Consider the following 27680-nt stretch of genomic DNA (forward strand, 5'->3'; position numbering starts at 1 on the left):
GATATCCACCGAGATTATTAAAAAGTCTCATTCGCCTTGCTTCAATTCTTATTACTTTTTAATTACATCAATGGATGAAATTTTAGCTAGTGAGTCAGAGTGGTTTCAGTGCAGGGGTGGTAAGCTCATGAGGTGAATACAGCACACCAAGCAGTTCATCCAGGCCACAGCTCACACTTATCACCATCTTCCACAGTGTCCCTGAAGCGTGGAGAGGCAGCAAGCCACAAACCAGGTGATCACCTGGGCAGCCTGAACCAATCACTTCTTCTGAGTGTCTCGCAGACCTTGCACTTGCCTTCATCTCATCTATAGCCCAAAGGCAAGTCCCACCACCATAAGAACGATGCATGGTATAACTGTGTATATGTGTCTGCCAAGACTGATTTGTGACCTCTGGCCATATGACATTGTGCAGTGAACATAGGACAGAGTAAACCTCTGAGGAAAACACATACAGCATTCAGTGATGACTCATTTCACATGTACCTGGATGTGTGACAGCTAAATAACAGGGCAGGTAGATCTTGAGAATGTGATATATATCACTTATCTGGCAGCGGAAGGGTCACACCTTTCCTTATCACACAGCTATCAGAAGTTATGCGACTGTCCAGGCCAAAAGCACAGGCACCACTTCCTCAGAGCAATTCTGGTTATGGCAAATATACTGCTGCTCTTACAAGCACATCATTTTCTTTGTCTCTTTATTGCAGATATTCTCTATTACAGGGAAGAGTGGTCTGTATCTCCAAGATAAGAAGCCAGTCCATTTTATTGCATATTAATGAGGATCTGTACAAGGTTTCCTGTTATTTTCAAATATCTGAGTGATAGTGAACATTCTTTACATGGTCAGGCAGAATGCCCATGGGACATGTGAAGTCTCTGTTCATTTCTACAAGGTACTTATGAAATTACAGAAGAATAAAATTGGCAATGAAGAAGAAAAATACTGAAATAATATCTGAAGAAAGAAATATCATTGTCCTCCACCGAGTACTTGTTGATTTGTTACCTGCTTTTCTGAAGTGTAGTCATTGTTCATAGTCTCACTTAAGGGAGAGGTCTTTCTTAAACCATGGAAAGACACAGGAACAGCAGAATCATTGGCAGGAAAAGCAATGAAGCAGCAACCAGCTCTGCTAAAGATACAGGTGTATCACATTACAAATGTAATGTGGCATCTGAGATAAAAATACATTGATAGGGTAAATTCCCACCCAAACATTCAATGATTGGGAAACAATTACAGAGTAAGCACCTTCTTAGCAAATGATCAAACTTCTCCCAGTGCAGGGATTTCACTGGAAGATAACAGAGGTAATTCTGCATTTGGTATTACTTTATCAAAGCACTTCTGGCTGTAAGTTTTCTCATTGTTATGATGAAAGCCTACGCCTTGGGAATATGTTTTAACCCGTGCATCCCAAAGCTGTATTCAAACACTTTCCTGAAATGTAGTACCTGAAAGCAGGTGAGTTAAAAGTGAAAGCCAGTTTCTTTCCTTCAGGACTGAATGTTGTTTTAATATCTGGATTAGGCTCTTCCACCTAAACCAGCATGTTGCTGTTAACATTAAACACTTACCCTCTTAATGCAAACCAGTAATTTTCAACAAGAGGGTTACAGATCCCAGGAAGTTTATGAGCCATTGCTGGAGAGTCTGAGGAAGGTAGTTATTGTTAATAGTCTCAGAAACACCAACCAGATATCAGCACCTCCAAGAGAAAAAAAAAAAAAGGTAGTGTCCATAAATCTGTTGTCCTGTTTTAAACCCTGCCGAGGTTCCTATACTCCTCACTCACTCCTATTTCTCTCCTGGGACCTCTTAGTCCTGTGGCTTGATCCTCTATTTCTGATTTGCCTCTTTAAACTAATTCCCTTCTACATTCAAATCTCTACCCTCTCCTTTAAAAGTACAAAACTTTTACAAATTAACTACTGAAAAAAATTCTCTGTACCCTCCTGCCCTGAGCAGACAGTGCTGGCCATTCTAATATAGCAATTCAGCACCTCTTTGCTATGTGCTGCACATTTTAAAACAAGGCATGACATTTATCTATATAACTGTAATTTCTTAATGACTTTCCCTCAGGTGTTCCTCTTCTAAAGTACAGTTAGAGGTACTGAAGTGACTCTACAAAACGTCATGCATACCTGATTACTCTGCTTGTCTGCTTTGAGGGTGTTCTGGGGTTATTTCATAGTTTAATTGACATTCATAAAATGTTACATTTGGTGAAATGGCAGAGATGAATCAGTTGGAGGGGAGAAAACTTATTTCTAATCTTCTGCCTACTCTAACAGGCCAACTGCCATGATTCTGACTGCAGAACTTACAGTTCCTGACAGTGGCCAGGCTGGACCTCACCTCCACAAGAACAGCATGGGAGAGATTGCTAATCTTCCCACTGCCATCAACTCATAGGAGAAAGCCAAAAACTGCTATCATGCCACAGGCAGGAGTAGATTGCTCATTGGAGCAAGACTTGGGAACGTGCTGAGGAAAAGCATGCTTTCCTCAGGTGCTGAGCAGAATTCCTATTTGTGCACAAACCCAGCCACATGTGGCTCATCGGGTCGAATGAGTCATGCATAACAATAGCATGTGAATAATCCAGATTCCCAGAGGAACACATGTGAGCAAATACACAAGCCAACATGCTTGCTCTACCAGCAGTTGTCCACCCTTATAAAACCCAGCTTGGAATGGTCCTGTAAGATTATTGTTTAATTTTGTATGGTCCACATTGAATTTGCTGGATTAGAAGCAGAGGCAGTAGTCATTGGGCTAGGTAAATTGAACACATTTAACATAAGAATGAACGTTATAAATAAAAAATAAATTAAATAATGTATTTATAAATTATTTATAAATGAAAATATTTATTACATAATTTAATACAAATTTAATACAAATTAAATCTGGTGTCAGGTAGAGAGTACGTTTTTTCTGAGTACATTTACATTTAAAAATGCACTTGTAAAATAAAAGCAGAGACTCATGTCATTACTTTTTGTTCCAATCCTCCAGCAGCAGTAGCAGCACAGCACACCTTATAGGGCATGGCCTGGTTTTCACAAAAATCTGAAGTCAAAACTTTAAGCGTGTTTTTCTAAGTCTCTGCCAAGCTCCAAAAGCACCTGAGTTTATGACATGATGTTGTGCTAAGGATTATCAGTGTACACTGAGTTAAGGCCTAAAAATATATTATTACATACCGGTTTTTTGGGGCCCTTGCCTTAGTCAGTTTACTACATGGCTTTCCTCTGGGACAAAATCCAGACAACTTAGTGATGAAGGCTACACTTTCTGGGCACTCTTTTTTCCCCTTTATATCATTTGTTGCAAAAACTGGCAAGTGTTTAAAGGTGAACTTGAAGAAAACAGAACATGTCACAATGAAAACAAATGAATGTGGCTTTTTGCCAGAGTACTTCTGCAGTGCCAGCCAAGCCATTTAAATCACACTTTTCACTGTTTTTTAGCAACTGCATATTCCTCATCTTCCCATATGTGGCTTGAGATTGTGGGTTGCAATTTGAAGCACAGCTAAAGAGTCATCTTGTAGTTGATTTATATAGATGATTTACTTTGAGTATCAGCAGTACTAAACATTGAGTACTCATCAGAGTACTGGGCATGTCAATCATAAATTAGTGCAGATAACAAAGAGAGGATACAAAAGCATGTCATGGGAGTATTACAGAATAAATTCAGTAGGGAAAGACAAGAGAAAGAGTGTATTATGAAATTAATCACTGATTTCAGGGCAGACTCTTGTAGCTACTTAGTAACTTTGAATTATTCAGTTTTACAATCTAAGAAGTACCATTTTGTGTATCATTTCCTAGACACTTATCAAATCACAGCCTGGAAAGAACAGAACTAAATCATTACACCAACTTCTGCCTGTCACAGGTGTCTATCATATATCCACAAGCCAAGACTTCTGGACCCAAAGCACAGGTCTCTGTCCCTGAGCCAGACAAGCTGCCTTCCTGCCAGTAAACCAGCAGAAGTTGTTGCAAGCCATTTGCTTTTTCAGGTGACATTTACTACCATTACTGGCTGATAGGAAAGGTAATTTAGGAATAGCGGGTTCCATCCCAGAAAAATGTGTTCTGACAGGTAGAACTCTCACCCACTTTTTTTGGATTTTGTTCACAATACCCAGGCCTTCCTGTCTGTCCCTGTGTATGCATAAGGCTTTCTGTAACAGCAGCTCCCGGTCATAGGCCAATCCCTTTTGCCCATCTGTCTGTGTCCTCTTCTTTCTCCAGCAAGTCTCTTATATCTGTCCCACCGTCCTTGCTAAGCCAGTCTCAGCTCTCTTTCTTTGCCTTCCCTCCAAGGTTACTGTTCTCCGAACACAGTCTCCCAACAAATCCCACATGGAATATCTTCCGAGTTTCTTGTTCAGATGTGTACCAGCTATTTTGTTCCTGCCTTGTCTTAAACAACCCTGCCCAATCTGTCTCTCGGTGTTTCTCCCAAGCAGCTTCCATCCTTGACTTTGATATGTGAACTCTACTCTACACCCCTGTGGCTACCTGTCCTCTTTTTTGCCCACCAAAGTCTCAGCTTACAACTATCTCAGTTGTTTTTCTCTCCAGTGCCAGCTTCCCTTTTCACTCTTTCCCTCTTCTTGCCCTGTCTCCATGACTCTTTCCTCTTTGTCATCCAGCTGCCTACCATTCCTTCTCTCATTCTCCCCAAATCCAAGGCCACACTACAACACTGCAGAGATAATCTTTCAAGAATATTTTTAAGGAATAAAGCAATCTATTCTTCCCTTAACATTCCTTTCAGAAATTCCTCAATCACTTGGCTGCTATCTGTCAAAGGTTTCCACCTCAAGGAGACATCAGCAATAGAAAAGTACAGCCAAAACTGTTAAAGTTTCTCAAAGTTATGAGCCAATGATACACAGAGCCATACCAGGACTGTGAGACTTAACAACATGCAATGCTATCTGTCTCTCCTGGAATCATACTAATATACAGGTTTAGTGCTTTCAATTAGATTATTGGCTTGAATAAACATCAGTTAGTTCCATAATTTTAACCTTGCTTCAGTGAAAAATATTGGCCCTGGTTACACGGAAAGGGTGGTCAGCTCCAACTTTCACACACAGACTTTGCTAAAAATACTTGCTAAAAATTCCACCCTTATGCATATGGTAGCTATGAGCCACCTGCAAACAAGCAGCAGACTTGCTTGCCAATGTTATACTGCTACTCTGCTATCAGATCCTTGTAAAAAACATTGTAAAAAGTACACATTTTAAGATAGTAATTTGATCCTAGTATGTCTAAAAGTTACATGACCTGTTACATTTCCAGTGGGTCTGCCTTTTGACTATATGTAATTTCTTTGTGTCTTACTACAAACCTTTGAATAACTGTTAGTAGCTTAAGGCACCCTGAGCCATGCAGGAAAAGAAAGGTACAGACATGAAATTCCCAAGCTTTCATTAAACAAAGACCATACATGAAGTGCAAAGATCTCTACAGAGTACAGAACGCTTTAAGTATTTCCTTCCAAAATCTTTGGAAAAATAATCAGACATCTCCACACAGTGTGCTTAAAAACATGAACATTCTGCTTGTATCTTACTTTCTTCTGAAAAAATACAGAGCATTAAAAAGTTTCCTTATATCTCTCTGTAGTTTTGGTAGGTAAAAATTAAAAAAAAAAAAAAAAAAAACACCAAAAACAACAAAAAAACATAACATGCAACATAGACCAAAACAAAAAGTTGCAAACAACAGTTTTGGTTTACTCCTGAAGACTAAAAGACAAAAAATAAACTTTACGTTCAGTTCACTACCTCAGCTGAGAGGAAAAAAACCTCTCATCTTTCACTGAATTTTTACTTCTGCTTGTTGTCATGAAGGTTTAGAAGATACAGGTTTCTATCATTTCAGATTTCAACAGACAAGACAGAAACAGTGCAAGTAAAATGCCAGGGTCAGTGAACTCATTTTATAAATAAAAGTGTGAGCATGTACAATATATAAAATACATGAGTTCATATTTGGTCAGATAATGTTCTTACACCTGTTCATTCAGGCTTTGGACCAAAGCACTTGAAGAGCTAGTGAACGATATTAGAACAGAGCTGGGTAAAAATAGATTTGGTCTTGTAACATTATCAAAAGGAACTGACTTAACAGATGACGACATCTGATGGGGTAAATCATCTGAACTGGATGTTTCCTCATGTTTTAGGATTGGTTGGTATTATTCAGTATGCATAAAATAGCTGACCTCTACTACAGAACAGATTATATTTATAGTCCATAACTTATTTCTTCAGTCCTATGTCAAGATTATACTATAGCCCTATTTATATTATATGACAAAACATTCATTGCTTCATTTGCAAACTAATCCAGAAGTACACTCAAAGTAAGTTAACTTACAATATTACTGCAGAACTCCGGCAGACAGCAGTCTCTAAGCTGTTTCCTCTTTTCTGAATATCTTATATATCTTATTCATGTAGCTAATACACAGTTAAGAATAGTACTCTTTATAGCTGTTTTTGTTTCCTTTGATAAAAGGAAGATGATTGAAAAAAAGAATTGATAAAGTATCCACTACATTTTAGTTCTATATATCTGCTCTGTGACCAAGGCTGCTGTTTGTGAGCCCATTTAGCTTTACCTGCCTGGCTGAGGACTGTGCCCCACTCTTCAGAGACATTCACCAGTAAATGGCTCTGCCCAGCACCCTTGCACAAGTCGTCATTCAGTGCAACAGTGAGGATCAAAACTATTCTCTGCAGTCAAGAATCACCAGGGAAGATAGTGCTGGAAACAATTTAAAACCATGCCACTGGGGATAAAAGCTGTGCATGTCTGTATCAAGCAGGGAGCCAGGTGAGGAACCTGCAAGAATATGCTTATGTCCAAATAGCAAACAGCAAAAGTTGCCCTGCTGAGCCCCCCTTAATTCATGTTTGATCAGCTTTGGTAGACACTGATGAAGTTTAGTGACACTAATTAATAAGGCAATTGTGGCAACAATCCTCGTTTGCTCAAAACCCACAATGTTGCTCGCTGAATCAGAGTTTACATTTTGTTTCAGCTCACTGTATGTGAGACTTAGCAACTTTGGCTGAAATCTCAGGATTTGTCTATTCACAGAACATAGCATTAGTTTAATTTGAACACTTCCTCAAGCCAGTAAAAGATCTAGTGGGACATGAATGACTCAAGAATGATTTCTTCATATTTGAATTACTCTAGATTTCAATCAGCTTAAGCGTTAGCAAGCCCAGGCCTTTGGTTCTGAGGCAGTAATTGAACTACAGCATAATGAGAAAAAAGCGATTATACTTACAAATCAGCATTTGGGGATCTCTTCTCCAGTTTCATGACACAGTTGCTAATGTCATCATTTTTGTAGTCTGTACTGTCAGTGTTTTCCATTTCTTTCTGCAGGAAAGAGGGGTCTGTGCTATATTTTAAATTTTTGGCTATTTATAAGTAGAGCAGTGAAACAAGGCATTGTTACAAAGCTACATGTTAACAGCTCTCCTACTCCTTTCCCTGCAGTTGGGACTAAAATAAAACAGTTAACGATTGTACTTGCAGCTTAGAAACACCTCTACAGAAATATATCCTCCCCTCTGTACCCCTACCACAACACCCTAATTAACCAGCTAACTAGCCAAAATACCAGCTGCCTGTGAGACTGCCAGCACAGTATGGAACTTCTAGTAGTCAAAAGAAGTAGAAAAATATTGATCTGTCCTCAGAGCAAGCATTCAGAAAAGGTTTCCCTGAAAAACCCAAGGAGGAAAAAGTTATCCAAGAAGAAAAAAAAATATGTTTGCCAGAGCCATGTAATTAAAATATGGCATACATTCCAACATGGTCGGAATCATTCCTGTCAATTTCTTACTAAAACTATTGACATCAAAAGAAATTTTACCCTTTTGTGTGTACTTTCAGAAAGGAGTGCTGCAAAAGTATACCTAGAAGAATATACCTGATAGAGGTAACTCAGTGCTGGATCCAGCACAGACAGACTTCGAGGCCTTTGTCCATTTTCACATCTGTAATATGAAGAGAGATCTCTTCTTTGTGTTACAGAGATTAAATGGATTTTAGAGTACTTTACCTTCTACCAGTGTAATACAGCAAACAGGCTCTTTTTACTGGGGGTAGAAAAATTCTCAGAACGGAAGAACAAGGGGAAGAACAAGGTGAAGCACCTACAAAAACCTATCACCCCGCACTTATCAGTGGAGGCTTCCCCAGCCAGGGAAATAGGGCAACTACACATCCTCAGATGCCTCCACTGTGGAGTTAAACTAAGTATCAAATGCTGTCCTACCCCTACAATAAAAATAAAGGATAAAACTCATTTTCCATCTGTAAGATTAGTACTCCCAGCCAGAGAGAATGCAAAGGCTTGCTTGATATATATTGAGCATAAATATATATATATATATAATACATTATTTAAAAAATCATTAAGATAATGAAAACTCCTGTCCTATACAGTTAAGAAATAGGAGAGGAAAAATCTCTTGTATTGCTTTTGTATTTGCCGGGCTGGTGGTAACAGTCACATTTTAGCAGTTCAGCTCACGGTAAGAGAGGACTCTGTACAGTAGCATATTGACCTTGCAGACACCTCACAATAGTTTGCAACAGTGATAAATACTAAATATAACAGAAACTTTACAAATATGGCTACAGGGGAGTGGAATAGTTAATGAACTCAATTCCTTTCTTCTTTTCTGTAAGCCGCTAGCAGACAATGACAGAACAAAGCTTTCCCACATTCACTTCCAGCCCAAGATTAAACCAGCCAGTTGCAGGAATCTGCCATGGCATGAACAGTTCCTCATGAAAGTTACATGGCTTGCATATAGCCACTGAGCCACCTAGTAGCAGGACTTTAAAAAAAAAAAAAAAAGCATATTTGCAATTCCATACCCTAACAGACCAGGACTGGTCAACAGATCAAATGTCTACCATGTTGGAGTGGTAATCCATTTCTCTTTTAGAAGGAAATACCAGGGAAAGGTCTAGCAGAAACAGATAGTTATTCGTCTTTTCAGCAAGTAAAAAAATAAAGAAAAAAAAAATCTTTTTTTTCCTTCATAAAAACTGTGGCTTGAAGATTTTTTTTTTTTTTTGTATTGCAGCCACACTGAGTTCCATGCACAAACTAAATGGATGAGACTCCTGGGACTTTAGATACCAGTCAGTGCAAACTGATTGAAACAATGTGTGCATGTCCACATCTGGCTGACCATTTAGCAAAATTTTGCTTACATAAGGGCCATCAATATTCTGAAAGACAAGCAGCAGTGCTCCTGGCTGGGAAACAGGGTGCAATTCTACATAGCAATGGGACCTTTGCTTGTCTTTCATCTCTGTATGCACAGCAGCATGATCATTTCCACATATTAACAGCTGCAACTGTTCATATAAAGAGTATTTTATTTCTTTAATTTAATTTGAACTTTCACTACTCTTTTTAATAGTAGAGCATTTAGGAGACTTGCTCTTTAGGAACTCAGGTGATCTTCTGTTTTCCATTTATAACTTTAGAAGTGCTACTATATGACAGGCAATCTGACTGTGTGCAATACATACTGTAGATGAAAGTGTTAGTCGTACAACTGGATGGGCACCACACCAGCCAAACTCATCCATCAGGCTGTCAACACCTTACTCCTTTTCTGCAGTGATCTATGTAGAAAATTTTCCTACAAACAGCTGTTCATATTGTAGGCAGACAACAGGTTGTCTGAAAACCCCTTTCAATTGTGCATGAAGATTTGTGAACTTCTAGTTTCATCTGCAAGATAAACAAGAACAGGATGTTCTTTTGATTTACATTTATGATTTGTTTTACGTTTTCTATTTACAGAAATTCTTCTGGACCTCCTAGCTCCATTGCCAAAAAAAGACTTTTAGTTCACTGACCTTTTCCATCTGATGTTTGTGTTGGGATGCGAATCCTGTAGATCAAATTGAATTCTCTTCCCTACTTGTCCTTTTTTTTTTTCTTAAGCATTCATCAGCAGATGTGAAAAGATGGACTAGAATCATATGACAAAAGCTCAGCAATGGGTACTGTCAGTATGATGAAGACTTGTATTTTACAAAACTGAACTGCTCTTTTATTTTGTAAAGCAGTATCTTTTCCAACAGCACTGAAAATAAACATACTGAAAGTGCCAGAGTGACTTAGGACCCTACTCTTTTGGACTTTTAAGAAGACTTAGACATAAGGATACAGGCCAGATTACTTATACATTCCCTAATGCTTTTGCATAAAAATTCCTTTTGGACAAATCTAGGCCTTGAGAGGTGCCAAAAGAAATAACTGATTGACAGCTGTAGGTAGAACTTTCTGAATAAAGCCCTAGGTGGCCTAGACACAGAATTCATCATGCTGGATTAGATGTCTGAAGAAAAGACCTGAGCTGGTCAGCAAAGAAACACTTGACCTGTTTTCAGGATGAAATGTACATCTAGTTGATTGTGCGTAGTCTAAAATGTTACCCCTTCTCTTCCCTGAATTCAGAGGTAGCTCATTTCTAAATATCAACACTTTATTAAATAAATCCCCTTTCCAACTCAATTTTGGAAATAGGATTTAAGTGTAAATCTTTTTCAGAATTCATCTGCTAATTTTTTGCAGTCCAGCATAGACTCTTAACACCATATATAGCTACACTGGCATACAGGCACTTTTAATAACAACAACACCTAGATGCCACTCAGCAGTGTGTCCTTAGCTCTCCAAAAGCTTCACTAGAATTATCAATTCTTCTTTATAAACGTGAGAGCAGAGAGGCAGTCATATTCTTTATGCTCTCTGGCAGTAATATTCAGCTATCTGGCTGATGAAAAACAAGAACTCTTCTGGGGGCAATTTATAGCAGTGTCTTAACTTAGCCCTATTTAATCACATTTTGGAAGAAGGTATTGATTGTGGAATTAACTGTGCATGCAGGGAGCCTTGGGAATCTACTGCATTAAGCTTAGCAGAGCTCTAGCAGCCCTCGGGTTAGGTTGTATCACATATTGATGTTTGACTGATGATCTTCATTAACTTTTTCCTCCTAATGTGACATTTACTTTTCCTCTAAGAGACATCCTCTTTCTTCTTTTATTCATGCACAAGGATTACACAAAGTTTTTTTTTTTTAAATAAAAGTGCATTCAGTAATTCATACTGCTTACTCTTCCTTACCACTGCATGTGAGTCCCGTGATTGTAGTTAATAACAGTATTTCCAGTGCACAGAATGTTCCTTTACAAAATGTGGAGGCTGGTTTTATTTGTTTATCCTTTCCTTTACACATTTCCAGAATGTCAACTTTGACATTCCATATTTTTTCTTCTTTGTAGTCTCAAAACTACAGATTGCAAGCTTAGTCAGAGCTATAACTGAGGGTGAAGTTAATCAAACACAAATGTTTATAATCCAGAATTTTAAATGCTACAAACAAAGCCATTTTCCCAGTTTTCTTCAGAGCTCATTCTGTTCTGTATAAATACATTTCTATGGCTGATTCTTGTGCCATCAAAAGCTTTTCTGACTCTTCTGGGTGTAAAGGGGTAGCCAGTGCTAGCAGGCAGCAAGCAAAGCAAGAAAGATTTAATCTCTGCTACGAAATAAAGGTGGTGGGGAGAGGCAAGATCTTTCCTTAGAATAAGTGCCGCTTTCAAGAAAAGCAGACAAGTCTTCAGGAACATAAATCTTTCTACAGGTCTAAACCAGAAGTACCAAACTTAAGGTAATTACATCTTGGAGACAGTCACTCTGAATTTTCCTCAGTTACATTAAGGTATTTGATAATATCAGAGAGAAGAGTAACATAAACAAGTAGATCAGATGGGAAATATAGCCAGAGGAGGAGGATAGGACAGTGGGGACAGATGAAAGACAAGTGATGCTTCTCCTCAAAGAGGAGCATTTACTGTGGTTGTTGAAGGAAACTGTGTATTAGTTTTGCATTTGTTGTTCTGACTAGTTTGGTTCCACTACTGACACACAGAGTTTGTGGGAAGATCGTCTCTGATGATGAGTTTGGTGAGGCTCTGGTGAGATGCGAGTCATTTGCTCCTTTGCAGACAGTGGGTTTTCTTTTAAACTGTGATCTTGTGATAAGCAATTCAGTATTAATTAATCAATCAATTTCAGAGTTTATCAGCTACAACACAAAACCAATATACTCTTAGTCTTTAGAGAAACAACATGATCTACTGCCTTCTAAAATTAGTCAATTACTTTGCATTTATTGATACAAATGGGCACACCTGTGATAATCTAGTTTCAGTGGACCTGCAGAAGCTTGTGCCTTATTTCCTGTTTTCTGACTCCCTATAGGAACCAAATACAAGGCCAGAGACAGGCCCATAGACTAAAAGTGAGAAAGACTAATGGTGAGACGACTGTCACTCACATGTCCTTTACTTAAGAGTACTAAATTCAGTGCAGATTTTCACAGGGAAAACAATCAAGTACGGATGCCTTCAGCAAGACTCCAGAAGAGTGCTGGATCAGTGGCATGACAACATGTGGGTTCCATTCAGGTTGCCAAATTCGTATGAGCTGATCTTTCAAATACGTAGAGGATCTTTTGTATTAGGAAAACATATAGTGTTTTAATATGTGAGGCTCATTCAGGTAGGCCTCCATGGAATGGTGTGGAAATAATTGACTAGTCCTTATTAAGAACATTGCTTATGCTTGTTTGCAGAACTAATTGCACAAATGTTTATGCACAACAGACAACATGATAAGTGTTTTCAACATCGAAGAACCACGTTAAGAATAAACACTAATGACATATTTTGCAAGATACATGTTTGTTATGTGACTCAATATGTCTAAAGAGAAGATTTTTGTTATTTTAATACAGCCCTGTGGCGGCTATTGTTGACTTTTCAATGTCAAATATGCAGTCCAACAGCTAAATACCTGAAGTGATTCCATAATTAAATATCTCCAAGAACCACAGTTTTGCAAATCCATTAGATATTATATTTGGGTACAGGCTAATAGTAATCAAGTGGTCAAAGACATATCTTAGTTTGTTAACACATAGGAGAGCAGCTGCAAAAATAATGATGTGTTGTCAACATGCACTTGTTCTTGGTCAATGCAAAATAAAGTCCTTACAAATGTTAACTAAACATAAACCCCAAGTATTTCCAAGTTAAACTTCTTTCTTGAGTACCTCCAACCCCTCCACCAAAGCAAGCAAATCATAAAAGCAGATGCAATATATTACTGTTTTACAATATGCAACTTTGAAAAAAAAAATCACATTTCTTCAGAAGACAGAACATTTCAAATTAACATTCGCTTTTTAAAAACTTAGAATTTTAATAGTTAGACAAAATTACAGCCATGCTATCACATCTTTCCACTGCTCTAACATAATGATACCAGCCTATAAGCCAACATCCCATACACAGGATTGTCACAGTCTACCTTAGCACCTAGAAGAATGAAAACAGCCACCAAACTTTTCATTCAAACGTAATAATGTCTGACATAATAGGAAAAAATATCGTATGTGTATTATTTCTTCACATCTATCCCAAAAGAAGTGCTTATACAGAATGAATATACTATTAGGAAATGTTATGCATTATGCTTTCATTAAAAGTTGATAATGAGTTAGAGATTATGCAGTGAAATCTTTGGAAAAGTTTTCCTAACCAGGATTTACATAGTGTCAGTAAAATAAAAACATAAAACAAACATAACAATCAATGAAATTATAGCATGAGACAGTATGGAAGAACCCATAAACTTGAAATTATTTCTCTTGTTCTTCAGGAGAAAGACACATATGGGAAAACCCTTCAGCTTTGTTTTCAAGGAGTTTGGAGCGCTTTGCAGCACAATGTTTACAGTGCTGGGGGTTTTGGTGCAGTGGTGTTACCTTTGCAAAAATGCAACCCATGAGCTCAAGCTATGGGAATGTAGTATCAGTATTCAGAACTGCTTTTGTTCCTTGCAAAAGTTAACCCAGTATATTATCATTTAGCAGAAAAGCCTCTTCAGTGCCCAATAAACAATGGTGAGTTTTAAGAAAAGTACCATAGCTTTCAGTTTGAGAATGCATTTTTACCTTCTTTGTGAAAAAGTATTCACCTAGGCTATTTCTTCAGATGCCCTACAGATTTGTATTTAAATCCTTATACAAAAGCACAAGATTGGAGTAATTATTAAGAGTGAAAATGGGGAGGCTACACCCTCAGCACATTGAAGTTTTAAATCCTCTCAAAAATGGTGTGCTTTGTTCCTCTCACACTACAGGAACTTCAGTAAATGGCATGCTGTTGGTACCAGCTGTCATGTTAACAAGGAGTTTGAAAATTAGACTAGATGGGAAAAAGCTGAGGTAAAGAAGATACCTTGAAATCACAAGATGTGGACTCTGTGATCCGCCTGATGCAAACGACTGAAAGGACCTAATATTAAAAATGAGAGCACTGCAAAGGATTTGAATGTTCTGTTGCTGCAAGGCATGTCTCAGACACCAAGTATTAATCATGACTTTTTTATTTCTTCTGTCTCTGTGACCCACCCAAGTGTCACTAAGGAGGGCATCTGTGAGGGTGTCCTCACCCTCGTCATGTGCTCAGCCTCTCACAGAATGCACCGGCATGATTTCCTTTCTACAGCAATGTCCAGTTTGTTTTTCCAAGCTCCCTCTTCTCACTTTGCAGTAACTGACAAAGCTTGCCCTGAGTAATTTTGTTTGCTCGATGTGCTCTCTCCAGGACAGTTTTCACTGGGAACCTTTCCAAGGATGTGTCACTCTGAGTTCATACCTTCTATGAAGACATTAGGTAACTATTAAAATCATATCACCGCAGCTTCTTCTTCCTGTATCAGATTAATAAACACTGTGCACCCTATCAGAGTCCTATCAACTCAAAATAAAAGAGAAACTGATGAACAAGGTAATCATAAAGCAGAGTTCTCTTCAGGAGTATCCGAGAGCAATTAGAAGCAAAATAATCAATGCTTTTAAATAAGTAAGGAGAAAAGAATTTGAACAATCAGTATGATTAAAGTGCCAGTGTCAAACCCACACAGGTAAACTGAAAAATTAATATTATGGTAAATATAGCTAACTAAGGAATGATATCCTCTATCCACAGAACAAGTTTAATGTCTCCTGTAGACATATCCAGTCTTTATCTTCCTTGTAAAATCACTAATACAAATACTGATCATAAATGGGCTGTGGTAACGTCAGAAGTGGTAGTGAGCTTATTTAGCCTCTGTCCTTGAGAACCAGAATAAAGCTACCTGTTAACTTTGAGCAGTGTTAAGCAGACATAGGGTAGGCACTACATTTTAGTTTTTAGTTTAAACTGGTTTCTATGCATTCATCTTACTGAAAATCAGCTGTGTGTTTAGATCTGAAAAAATCCTATCTACATTCACACACTTCTAATTCAGTTCAGTGTACTGTGGTTGCTCTGTTTCTCCTAATTAAACAGCCATCACTGTAATGGGAAAGAAATTAATCTTGCTGAAGTATGAATTTAGTACAGCTGGTCCATTGGTGATGGTCTCTAGGGAGCAAAGAGCAGTTCTAGAGGGACAAGATCAACATGCAGAATGTGTGTAGAAGAAATCCAGCAAGGGCTCTCTGGCTACCAGTCTGTCACATTATCTGGAATTTGCCATAGAAATGTGAACTATCTTCTAGGCAATGATAAGCTAGAGAATCATTCTATAAGCAAATCTAAATTCTATCTTTCCATTAATTATCTTTGTTTTTAAAGGGGAAAAATCTCCATTTACTTTACAATCTCCATTTGTTATTTCACACTCAGCTCTGCATTTCTTCTGAAGTCCTACAGCTAATTCTAAATACAGCACTTCAGGTTCTCAGCATTAAGCCTTCTCCAAACCCTTTATCTACCTATCTCTACATATTGATACAGAAAGACAAGGGTTGCCCTTCTGTCTCATGCTGACACTTCAGTTTCATCATACAGGGGATTTTGGCAATGGAATTCTTCTCTGCCCTCTCTGTCAGTCACTTTGTTTCGCACTGGCATTGCCTCCTACCCCATATGCAATGACACAGTTATTTGCATAGGGTTTCCAGAGGTACACTAAGCTAAACTAATAGCTCCCTGAAACTATGAGGAGGTCACGCTTCTGCTTTGTATCTCCTACTAGCTCTGGTACTCAAGAGACCCTCCTTTAAGCTAATTTAATGTGCTAAAATGGCACAGTAAAAAAATGGGTTGGATAGTTTTCTGCTGCTCTACCTAGTGAGTTAAATCTGCTCACAGAAGGGTTTGATAAATATTGACGCTGTTGTCCAGGATGGAGAGAGAGCCAGTGCAAAGCACAGCTGAGCTCAGAGAAGAAGTGCAAAACCTCCCCCCTTCCACAGAAGTAAGCTGGTACCCTCTCCTGATCCCTTCTCGTTTGCATTATTTTTAACCTTATCTGGTTCCCTGATCCAGTTCACAATCCCCAAACAGTTGTGTCAACAACTGAGTGAGTGACAGCCTGAGTGTAGAATTTCTTCCATTCGTTTCTCTCTAAAGGCCACATGTTGTCTGAGCAGTATTTTGCTTCAGACATGTCTATTAGATTCATTTAAATAAGACCATGCGTGGAGGTGTTACCAGGCATGAAAGATGAGATTCTACTGCATTCAGCTTTTATAATAGCTCTGTTAGTCCACTGCATTCTCTGCTCTACCACAACAGGAAAAATAACACCATATATGATGGGCAGCTGTGGTATATTCCACAAACACCATTGTTCTCATATTCATCTTCTTACTTATCAGGTTGAGTCTCCACATAAACTTGAGATAAGCTGGCATTCCTTATTATTCCTAATAAAGTTTCACAACTACTCACTACAGATACAAAAGATTTGCACTAAAGCTGCCAAGACAATTCAGAGTTTATCTCATAATCATTCCAGAACAAGGTAAATCTGATCAACAAGAGAGCATCTAATTTACCAATAAGCTGGCTTCCATACTTGCTTAAGAGCTACTTAGCTTCAGGGATGCATTTCAGAAAAGCACTTTCAACTATCAGAAAGTTATATAGTAATAAGCTGTATTTTGAAAGTAGCAAGATAAGTTTATTACTGTACTTTGGTTGATCATCAAGGCTGTAGAAGAGTAACAGGGGTACGTGCACCTGACTAGGATCTTCTGTGACTAAAAAAGTTCAGAAGAGGATTCTTCAGCCAAAGTACAGCTGAGTTTGGGTGGCAACTTAACCAACATTTAGGAAAATGCCTCAAAGACCCCAGCTATACATTCTGCAAAACCTTTCTCTCCACCAGATTTATCAGCCCTGTGCTCTGGCTAGACAAAGAGGTTCATAACTTCACACTGACATGTATGTAGTTAGCTATTTGAGCCCTGCCTGTGACATTTACTCATCTGTTTTCAAATGCAACAAAGGGTTTCTTTGGTGCCTTTTCACCTCGTTCAGTGTTGGGAGAAATTTCAGATAATCTGGGAAACATCAGACACTTGCATTTCCCATAGAGGGAAACCATGGACCATGGACCCAGCGTATTCATCAGAATCAAGTGCCTCCACTCAGCACTTCCTACACTACCCATCTCCCATCAAGCTGCAACAGGCTGACATAGTGGCAATCAGATTTTTCTTCCTTCAAAAGCAGCAGAAGAGCAGGCAAATGACTTCTCTACAAATATCATTACAGTGAGTTGCTTCATCTCCAAATTGAAAGCAGAGCAAAACTAGATATATACAGAAGAAGCCACCTTCTCTCAAAAATCTCAATGCACTAAAAGATCAGTAGATCTTTTTAATGTAAATTTTTAATTTAAAGTATTCCCACTCAAACATTTATTGCCACAACTGTAAAGATCTCTGTGAGATCCATGTGGATATAGTTTCTGAAAGGAAGAACTAATGGCCTGAGCCTGAGATCGTCAAGCAGAGAGTCAAAGTTTCATCTAGGTTCTATTGCTACATTTCTCCCATTTCATTTTCTCTGAGCTATAAAATATAAGCATATCTGGATCTACAGCTACTCTCAATCAGCCGAAAACTCTGGCCCAGTACCTAAAAGAAACACTGTACAAGGTGATCCTTCGTAATGCAAGGTAAGGACTGGTAATACTGAGTCATTTGGCTGCATACAAATTCTCAAGCAAGTCTGACTGATACAAAAATTACAGGACAAGGCTAGTAAAAAGTCTGAGAAGTAAACTGAAAAAATCGAGAAGTAGCACTGTACGCTGAGTCATCCCCATCTCTGACCGCCCAGCTCAAAGGGCACAGCAACAGCTGAGGTGCAGCTGTCACTCAACACAGTGATCAAAATGCAGATTAATAGCAGACCTTATGTGACACTTACACTTTATCCTTTCAGGGTTTCACCGATTTTAACGCTCATGTATGTGGAATTTCTGAGAAGCTGAGAAAAACATTGGATATTCATTCAAACTGAGAGATATATATATACGGTTACATGCTTCCAGGACCACTTTATCTTTTAGGCTGTGATCCTCCCCATTCCTGTCCTTAACCCATCCCTGCTTTGCCCCCTTCAAAGCAATAAAGCCAGTCCAATAAGCTCCTTTCTGCTTAGTGCTTCTGTGAACTTTTTAGTCAGACCTGCAAACGTTGCTAAATATGACTCTGGACTCACACAAGCCTTTTCCCAGCTAAATTACTGCCATTCACCCAAGCTGAGTTGTTCTTCAGCAGAACTCTAAAACAGCCACAGTAGCCAGCAATCTTAAGAAAACAGCAGCAAACCATTCCTCCAAACAGTGTAAAATTCTCAGTCACAGCCATGCAGCCAAACAAAAGAGCATGACCACAAGGATACAGCTAACAAGAAGCCCAACATCCACCTAATAATTGTAAGGAATGGTATCTAGAAGAAAAGAAGCATGGCTTAGGTGAGGCATCTATACGCCTGAGATAAGGAAGCAAGAAAGCATTTTATACTATTTAGCCCAGACTAGAAAAAGAACATTTCTAAGAGTACACTTGCTATTTTCTACTCTTACATCCTACAGACAGCATCCAGTGGGATGATGGAATTAAAAAGGTGTGCCTGTTGTTCTCCTCTGCTATCTCTGTTCATGATATTCTGGCACTGGCAAGCACTAAGTACAGAGGAAGATGCAGAGGCTGGATATCAAAAAAGTTTAAGAGTTTACAGTTTTTGCCTTCCTGTGATTTAAAAAGAAACCCAGGAGATTTGTTGTTGTCTATCATCAAACTCGATTTTTCACTATATAATACAACATCTGTGGCAACACCAGAGAAAATTCATAGTTGTTCTTACCATAAATATGTTTGTTTTCTTTGGTTTGTGTAGTCACTGAAACAAAACAAGTATATACTAGACCTGTTTATGTAATTGCCATTGAAGGATTAGCAATTACACATGTAAAGATTGTTAAACTTTTTTAGCATAGGCTTGTTTTGCTTTGTCAGAAATTTGCGAAACTCATCAAAATCATTTTGCTCCTGCTTTGACTGGATATAATTATATTTTCACAAGGGCAAAATTTAGATAGACAAAGAGGAAATGAAAATATAAGGGCACTTCAGTGAGGCAATCTGAGCTGGAACGTACATTTTGAATGCAGAAATCTGTAGTCTTTGTACAAGGCTCTCCCCTCAGCCCTGCACAGCCCTTCAAACAGTGAATATCAGCCTGGTGACTGAAGCACAGACGAGACTCAGCTTTTATTCTTGGCTTGGATACAGATTTGTTGAGTGACCTTGATCGACTAGTTTAACCTCTGCATTTCCTTATTTGTAAACAAGAATAATCACCCTTACCTCATCAGCTTAATTCAGGAATACTTGTAAAGAGCCTTGAGTTTCTTGGCTGGATGTTGCTATAGGAACAAGAAGCAAAACTACAATACAACCATGTATGATACTTTTATGATCCCAGTCACCTACAAAATATTTTGAGCTCAAACTTGTGCTTTGGTTCAACTTTCAAATTCAGTCACATACATGAGGTAGATATAGGGAAGATCGAGGAAAGGAGACTCAAACCTACATTCCCCTTAACATGGGTCCAAGTGTACACGTGTACCAAGCACACAGCAGGGTGACCATGCTGCCATCAACGTTTATCCCATCTGCCCTTCTTGCAAGCCAACTGCTAAGCACTTCTTAAGAGAGTTAAGACATCATATATTGCAAAAGCAGATGATAGAAGTTTTAGACAGCCTAAGAGAACCACACACACTTATCAAAATGTATCTAAGTGGGTAACAACATGGCTTCATAGAAATGGGTGAGTAATCAAACCAGTGTTAGGTTTCTCAGCAGTCCAGTTCACATAGGCATAGCATAGGCAGAAACATGGGAGACTTCCCACTCTGGGTCAGTCAGTGGCACAATTCACACTGACAGCAGCCAGTGAAGGTTCAGTGACTAATTGACCAACTCAGAATTAAAGAAGGGAAACTGCAGCAGGTCTGTTACATCTCACATTAGTCTTCTGCCCAACTGGGCCATCTTTTTCCTGCACACATGGAACTTCCATCAATGTCACTGGGAGTGCTGCACATTCAACAGAGACCAGTAAAGCTGAGACCATCACGATCCAAGGAGATACTTCTGCATAGCAGAGGTGCCTGCATGTGCCATTCATGGACCAAAGTCAGTCTGTGCATCACCATGGTACTCCGTCTGTCTCAGAAACAGTCACTAAATAGTTGGAAATGACAGCTAAACAGAGCTACTGCTTCCTGCTGTTCCTCAAAATTTGATACAGTTTGAACTATAAAAAGTTTTAATTAATCCTTGTCAATTAAGATGTACATTTTAATGTCACATTTTCTTTTATATGTTGACGTTTGTGATAAGATTTCTAGAACAAAGTTTGTTTACTGACAGGCTTCCTTTGGGCTCCTTCCCCAGCCACCAATATTGCAAGCAACATTGCAAGTTTGAAAGTGGTAAAATATCTTTGCTCAAAGTCTGCTTTAGGATCTACTAACAGCGATGTGGCTAAATCATCATACGGCTTAATTTATTCACAAAAAAAGCCACTATAGAATTTATAGGGTGAAAGAATGCTTATGTACGAAATAATTTATACAGCAAATCATTTCAACTGATGCAGATTTAGCCACACACTCACAGTTAAGGTGTGCAAGACTGCACCTGCTGCTAAAGTTTAAAAGGACAGCCCATGTCATTGAGTTGTACCACAGTCAGCAAGTGTTCCCTATGGCTGAGAAACAATATCTGAATCAAGATCATCATAAAGTACAAGATTCTGAAGTTAAACCTCATCACATGCCTAGATATTATCCTACCACTGTGAAGAAGTCATATCTTTTTTTAATTATATACAATATTTTCTCACAATATTTATTTTAAATTCTATTTTTTTTAAAAAAAGAACAAATTAATTAAACCTTCATATAAAGCCTTCATAAACATTTTTTTCTACAGTGCTGTAACACTGTGTTTGACCTAATGCTCCTTTTTTCTTAGACCAACAAAACCTTGGCAACAGTTGCTGGACACTGGTATAAACAGCTGGGTTCCCTGTGAACCCAAGGATACACTTTGAAAAAAGGAGTCTACTGTAGACAGTTTTCTTTACGACCCTTATCAAAATCCTCATCCTGAATATCCCACTGACGACAGAGTCCATACACATTAGATGGACTTTATGAAAAAGTATTTTTGGAAGCCCAACTTAGTTTGCCAAAGCAGATCTTGGTATTATTTTGACTGTCTGCCAACACTAGGGTTTGCACAAAATTATGACCTTCAGCACCTTTGCTAAGGAACAGTGCAAACGACATCAGCAGTTAACCTCTGTTGATTAGCACGAGATTTCAGTTGATTTAGCTGGTAAGCTGCTGTGAACTTGGTTAACACAAGTTGGGGTATTGTCCGAAATCTCAGTGCTGTAGAGTAGCATTTTATGAATCAGCAAACACAGAGAAATAAACACACAGATTTGACATGTATAGAAGTCAATGTTCGTCATTTTATATCAGGCAGCATATCTTTGCTTTCTTTTGTGGCTTGAGTTAGACTAACCCACAAGCCTGGATTAAAAAGAACAACAAAAGACTGTTCCTTTGGTTAGATAGTCTTAATTGCTTTTCTCTCACCAAGGGAAAAGCAGAGCAGAAGAGATCTTCCTCACTTGATCCTACAGAGGCAAGGAGAAAAAGAATAAGTGAAAAGAGGCTATAAGCTCTCCTCTTGGGATTTTGCAAATTATTTTTCACATATGAGCAGTTAATGGAAAGACCGATGCCCAGAAATTTTATAGCCTGGCTTCCACTACTTCCCCTCCTGCCTATAAAACCTTCCCATTACCACCACAGAGGTTGTCAGTGACTGACCCTATGCTTTCAGCATGGGAGGGGACTTCCTTTTTTCCATCTTTTCTTTTCCAGTTGTTTCTGACAAAAGTTGGGTATTTGGTCTCTTTGACACTATTAATTAAACCATCAGTCCTGTTTACAGTGTGTCAGCTCTAGGCTAGAATAAAAGCAACAACGGGTTGCTATTAAAGAAAGGCCCTATTAAAATGTTATATGCTAATGGTCTCAGGTTATCTCAGCTTTTACATGTTCTAGAAGGTGGAAATTTTCATCTCTTCCAGCTTTCCCTGCCCTACTGCTGTTTTTCCCTCTTTAGGCTTTCTATGGCCTAGACTCAAGCTTACACTTTTAAATATTTTATATAAGTTGCTCATAAAAGCTACCATATTATCACCTACTCCACTGGCAAAGCTGAGAAAGCCAGCAAAGCTGTGATTATCATCCCTCATGTAGTTAAGATGCAACAGCAGTGCAAATAGCAAAGAAAGAGAATGCTTTAAAGAAAAATATTGTCCATTAAAATTGTACTTAGAGTAAGTCAGGTTCTATAGTACTAGAGAAAAACTGCTGAGAACTGGAGTGTCTCCATGTTCACCAGCAAAGTTACTGTGTCCATTGGGTAAGTGAGGAAGGAAGAGAAAAGGATGGCAGAGATAGGGCAGAGCACAGCAGTCCTCAGGGAGATAGGGAAGCTGAGTGGCACTCCAGTCCTCACAGTGCAAACACCTTTTCTCCTTTGGAAATCCAGGGAGAACATGAGCTATTCCTGCTTCCTGCTCTAAAACTTCTGCTCCTGAGTGGAATGGCACAGCTCTTGGGGTTAGCTCTGGCAAAAGGTCAGTCATCACATAAGCACTGCCAAGCGTTATAATTACTGTGCTCACGTGGTCCCTGTGCCTTATTGCCCAGTTATTTCATAACTGAGTGCTATGTACTGCACCAGATCCAAGCACGCAGCTCTCACTGACTTCTAGGGCTCCCTTTGTGCATAGGTCAGTCGGAATCTACATTTTTCATTACTTTATTTACCTGACCTGTAAATATTTTGGAGGACACAATGGCACTTTGGAACATTTGCGTATTTGCCTTGTCTACACATTGAAGCTGTACTTACATATGTATTTCTTGCAGGACTCATTCATGAGGAAAACCATACAAGTTTACAAGTTAATCATTCTCCTGAATGTCAAAAGCCAGGGCAGATCAGGATGTGCATTGGGTTAGCAGTGCTGCAGACTGGGATGTTTTAGTATTAATAGCAAATTTCCTAGCCTCAGTAAGACTTCTAGTAGTTTTTGTAGCAGGTTAACAACTATCCATGGATATTTGCCATAAGTAATTGCAAAGCACAGAAAAAATAGCATAATTGCTAAGACAAAAAGTGGCTTGCATTTTCAATTCAGTAGAAGGAGTCCAGTGCTTTCTTTTAGCTTTTAGCTTCTAAGTAAAACAGATATCCTGCCCTCATCAGAAACACCAATGATTTCAAGAACATACTGATCAGCACATTTTATATCCCAAATGTTCCAAACCAACATCTAGTAAGATTTTGTTATGGCTGCAAGCTGCAGAATGTGACTGGGTAGCTTACACTACATAAGCTCCAGATGCAGCTACACAATGAGGTCAAAAAGGCAATGTTTAGGTGCATAGAGCAGTGTGGTGAAGTATGCTTTAGCCACTCACCATCTGCTAGACAAAAAAAACCAGCCCTGTGAGCCAGTCTATTGACTGAGATGACTGGCATGCTGACACACATTTCCACCATCCTGGTTTTGGGGACAGCAACATTTGGCAAAGGCAAAGTGAACACCTGAGAAAGAAGTTTTTCTCAGAACACAGACTATTTTTTCATCCATTTTAGGAATATAAAAAACAGTGAGATCCTTACAATAACTCTTCAGAGATAGCCACCTCCGCATCAGTCACTGGTGAAAGCCAAGAGAAAGGAATCACTCTACTGGGCTTATGTTTATTCAGACAGTAGTATTCTTTCATCATTCCACCTCTCTCATTTTCTTTTGGTTATAAATTATGAGATACAAAGCACATGTATGCTACTTCACATTCTGTCTTTCTTGTCTGCTCCTCCGACCACCCCTTCTTCTGTCATCCCCAAATTTTCTTCTTGCGGTTGCTTACAGAGTGCAAGTAGAAAGTAGGTCAGACAAATGGGGACTGTCAGATGACTAGTTTCAATTTATGGACATGCTGTTGTCTCTGCAGAACCATAGCGTTGTTGTTACAAATCCTTAAAAGTTTGTTTTAGCCTGAAAGGCTATTAGACTTACTTCACTGGCAAAGAAGGCAGCTTTCTGCAGGAATTTCATCTGATTAAGTCAACAGAGCTCTGCCTGTAGAGCATAGCTTCCAAATATGAGGCTTCATTTTGTATAATTAATTCTTTACCTCTTCTTGTTCATAATAGAAACATTATTAAATGCCTAAACAACAACCGGGGTTTGTTTTCCTTTTTCCCCCTCACCTTTCCCCACACACTCCAACCCCAAAGTCTCAATCAGTCATTTTAGTTTACAATCATAACCAGCACTGGATACACATGCTTCATGTATTGGTATGCTTCATACAGCCACAAGACAGTGCCCCATCATGCAGTAAGGGGTGTACACCACACTGGGTGGTGCTAATGGCAGGGAAGGGGAGTGGGATTTACAGCTCTTTCAACTCCTCCAGGAAAGCCACCACCCATCAGCTTTCATTGGCAAATAAAATACTCTAACATAGGCATGATTGAAGTTGACAATGGCCCCCCAAACATCAGCAGAGTTTACAACAGTGTTGACAGTTTTAGTGAATTAATAGCAAAGCAAACAGTATCTGCTCCATTAGTCCTGTGGTCTGGTAAGGCTGGAATGACAGTTTTAATACTTTGTTGTCAAATCACCTGTCAGAACAACTGTCTGTTGCCTCTAGACTCCTGCTACATGGTACAGTAAATAACTGTAGGCTGATGCTTTCTTAGATTGTATTATTACATATTACAGCAGCAACCTCACACAATGCTTTAACTCTAGTCACAACAAAACCCTATTCAGATTTATTAGCTTAAATGAAAGGGTTACCACTTCCTCTTGTTCTAAAAAACTGAACAATACAGCAGGGCAGAAGTGCAAAAAAAAGAAAGTTCCGAGTGGCCATAAACATATCAGTGGTGAAATTTTAATGCCACTAAAATCCGTGGCAGTTTTGCTGTGCATTCGGTGAGACCAAAACTTAACTTCATATGTTTGGTTTTGTGTTACTCAGTGAAACAAACAGAAGAGATAGTGGTCATTTTTTCTCCCATCCATACAGAAGCTCCTAAGTGGTGGCAGGCCAACAAATGAAAATATACTATTAGATTGGGATCAGAAGTGGGTAGAAGACAAAGTATAAATTTCTCCAATAATCCGGCCCATTCCCTTTGGAAAAGGTCTCTCAGGAAATGTTTTAACTGACAGGATACAGAGTAGCCTTTAAATTGGATGAAATTTATAGATAATGAAAAACTGGACTCCTTCCCATCTATATTCGACATATTCTAATATAATGTAAAGGCTTACATTTACCACTGTTTATTTCCTATAGATATATTTAAAAGACCTACATTTGAATAAACTGTAAAATCTTACCCTAAGAAATTGTGCATCTCCCTTTTTTGAGAGGACTCTGAAATATCTACAGTGGCTACTACTTAGAATTTCTTACTGTAAAAAAAATATTACTTTAACTACTATGGGTGGGTAGGATCCATCTGTCCTGATAAATCTGTCTAACCAGGTGAAAGTTAAGTGTCCATTCCCACCAGCTGTATAGGGACTCTGTAATGAGGGATGAAGTTCTATGACTTAAATGGGGTAATTCCCCCCTATCATAAAACAGATGCCTAAGAGGAATGACACCTCTTGAGGGCAATTCAGCCCTTATTTTAGAAAATATTTTTAAAGCAAATGTTGTGATGATTAATTTCATTAACTTTTGAAATCAAGTAACTCATGAATCCAAGAAAGGATATGAAAATGAGTGCATTATTACAAGGCCTAAAAAAAAAACCCAGTTCTAAGACTGTTAAGCTGCAACCACTTTCCTTTGCAGCAGCAACTTGTTATTCATAAACTCAAGGTACATGATAGCTTTTGCATTTTACGCTTTATCATGACACCTGAATATTTCTAATTTATTGTAACTGTAAATGTTCAGTGTGAAAGCCTCAACGGTGCTTGTGGGTATTCTAAAAAATTCTTCAGTTATCCCCCAGCACTCAGTTCAGAAAACAGGATTAAGTGCAGAAGTCATCTAGAGATTTTCCAGATTCATAAGGCCATCCTAGACAGTTAGACTATTAGTCGTGTTTTTTCAGCAGCTATTAAGCTTATGGTTGTTAGATTTTCAATACTGCTCATTTAGTGCTTCCTTTCTGAACATAAGTATTTTTACTATTCCAAGGCAAAAAATAGTATATCCAGATCTCTTTAGAAAGTACATCGCTAGTGGCAAGAAATTCAGTGAGTGCCAGAGACTCATAGTTAATAGCTTACTTATTTTGCAGCATCCACCGGTTCTATACACATTCCTCAAAACTTAATTCCAACCTGTTGTTTCTAATCACTAGTGTTAGTGATATTACTTTGCTGACACATTCAAAACTTATTTCAGTCTTCATCTAGTTTTATGCCATTGGAACTTGGACTTCCTTCCATAAAATTTTGGACACAAAAGATCACAAATTATGCCACCTATACTAGGTATTTGAAAGTTATGGTAAAAGACTGCGACCAAGAGAGAAATTCATTCTGCTTGGTGCTACACAGTCTAATAGAGCATGCCTATGTGTCCAGCAAGGCATCACTGTATCATGTGAAGGTACTCACACAGGTAGCCTGCAAGCAGCATAGCACTGAAGCTACGGAATTTGGCAGAGACTGCAAAACCTACCTGAAAAGCAAATTCAAAAAGTTAATCTGTGTTGAATTCTTTCCTGTTGAATCTATACTGATAGGAGTATTTGGCTGATGTTAATTAATATGAGGCTAATTTAAGTATTTCTATGTAAGATAGAGTGATAATGTGACTGCTACGTAAATATCTTTGTAGAAAGATACGGTACTGTCTTGTGGTTGCCAGAATTAAGGAAAGGTAATGACATGAGAAAACAGGGACATGGTGAAGACAGGTGGCTTCCTTAATTTCCTGATAAAAATGGCATCCTTCTACAGATACACACTGTCTGGCATGAACTACAGTGATTGGCTACAGAAACAGATAACCTCTATATTTAGTCTCTATATAGTTCGGAAGAAACATCTGTGGC

General features: G+C 38.6%; 1 long non-coding RNA gene across 1 annotated transcript; it reads right to left on the minus strand.

Moving 5' to 3' along the window:
- Positions 1–78: 78 nt before the first annotated feature.
- On the minus strand, positions 79–27305 carry LOC114062232. The gene is made up of 4 exons (XR_003572323.1): positions 27241–27305; positions 19839–19897; positions 1019–1145; positions 79–201 (listed from the first exon to the last, which is right to left on the minus strand). It is a non-coding gene; the product is annotated as an uncharacterized LOC114062232 (long non-coding RNA).
- Positions 27306–27680: the final 375 nt, after the last annotated feature.

This window comes from Empidonax traillii, unplaced genomic scaffold (genome assembly GCF_003031625.1).
Source record: "Empidonax traillii isolate 1590-97213 ecotype Southwest subspecies unplaced genomic scaffold, ASM303162v1 scaffold389:size961896, whole genome shotgun sequence".
In the NCBI taxonomy this organism is placed as follows: domain Eukaryota; kingdom Metazoa; phylum Chordata; class Aves; order Passeriformes; family Tyrannidae; genus Empidonax; species Empidonax traillii.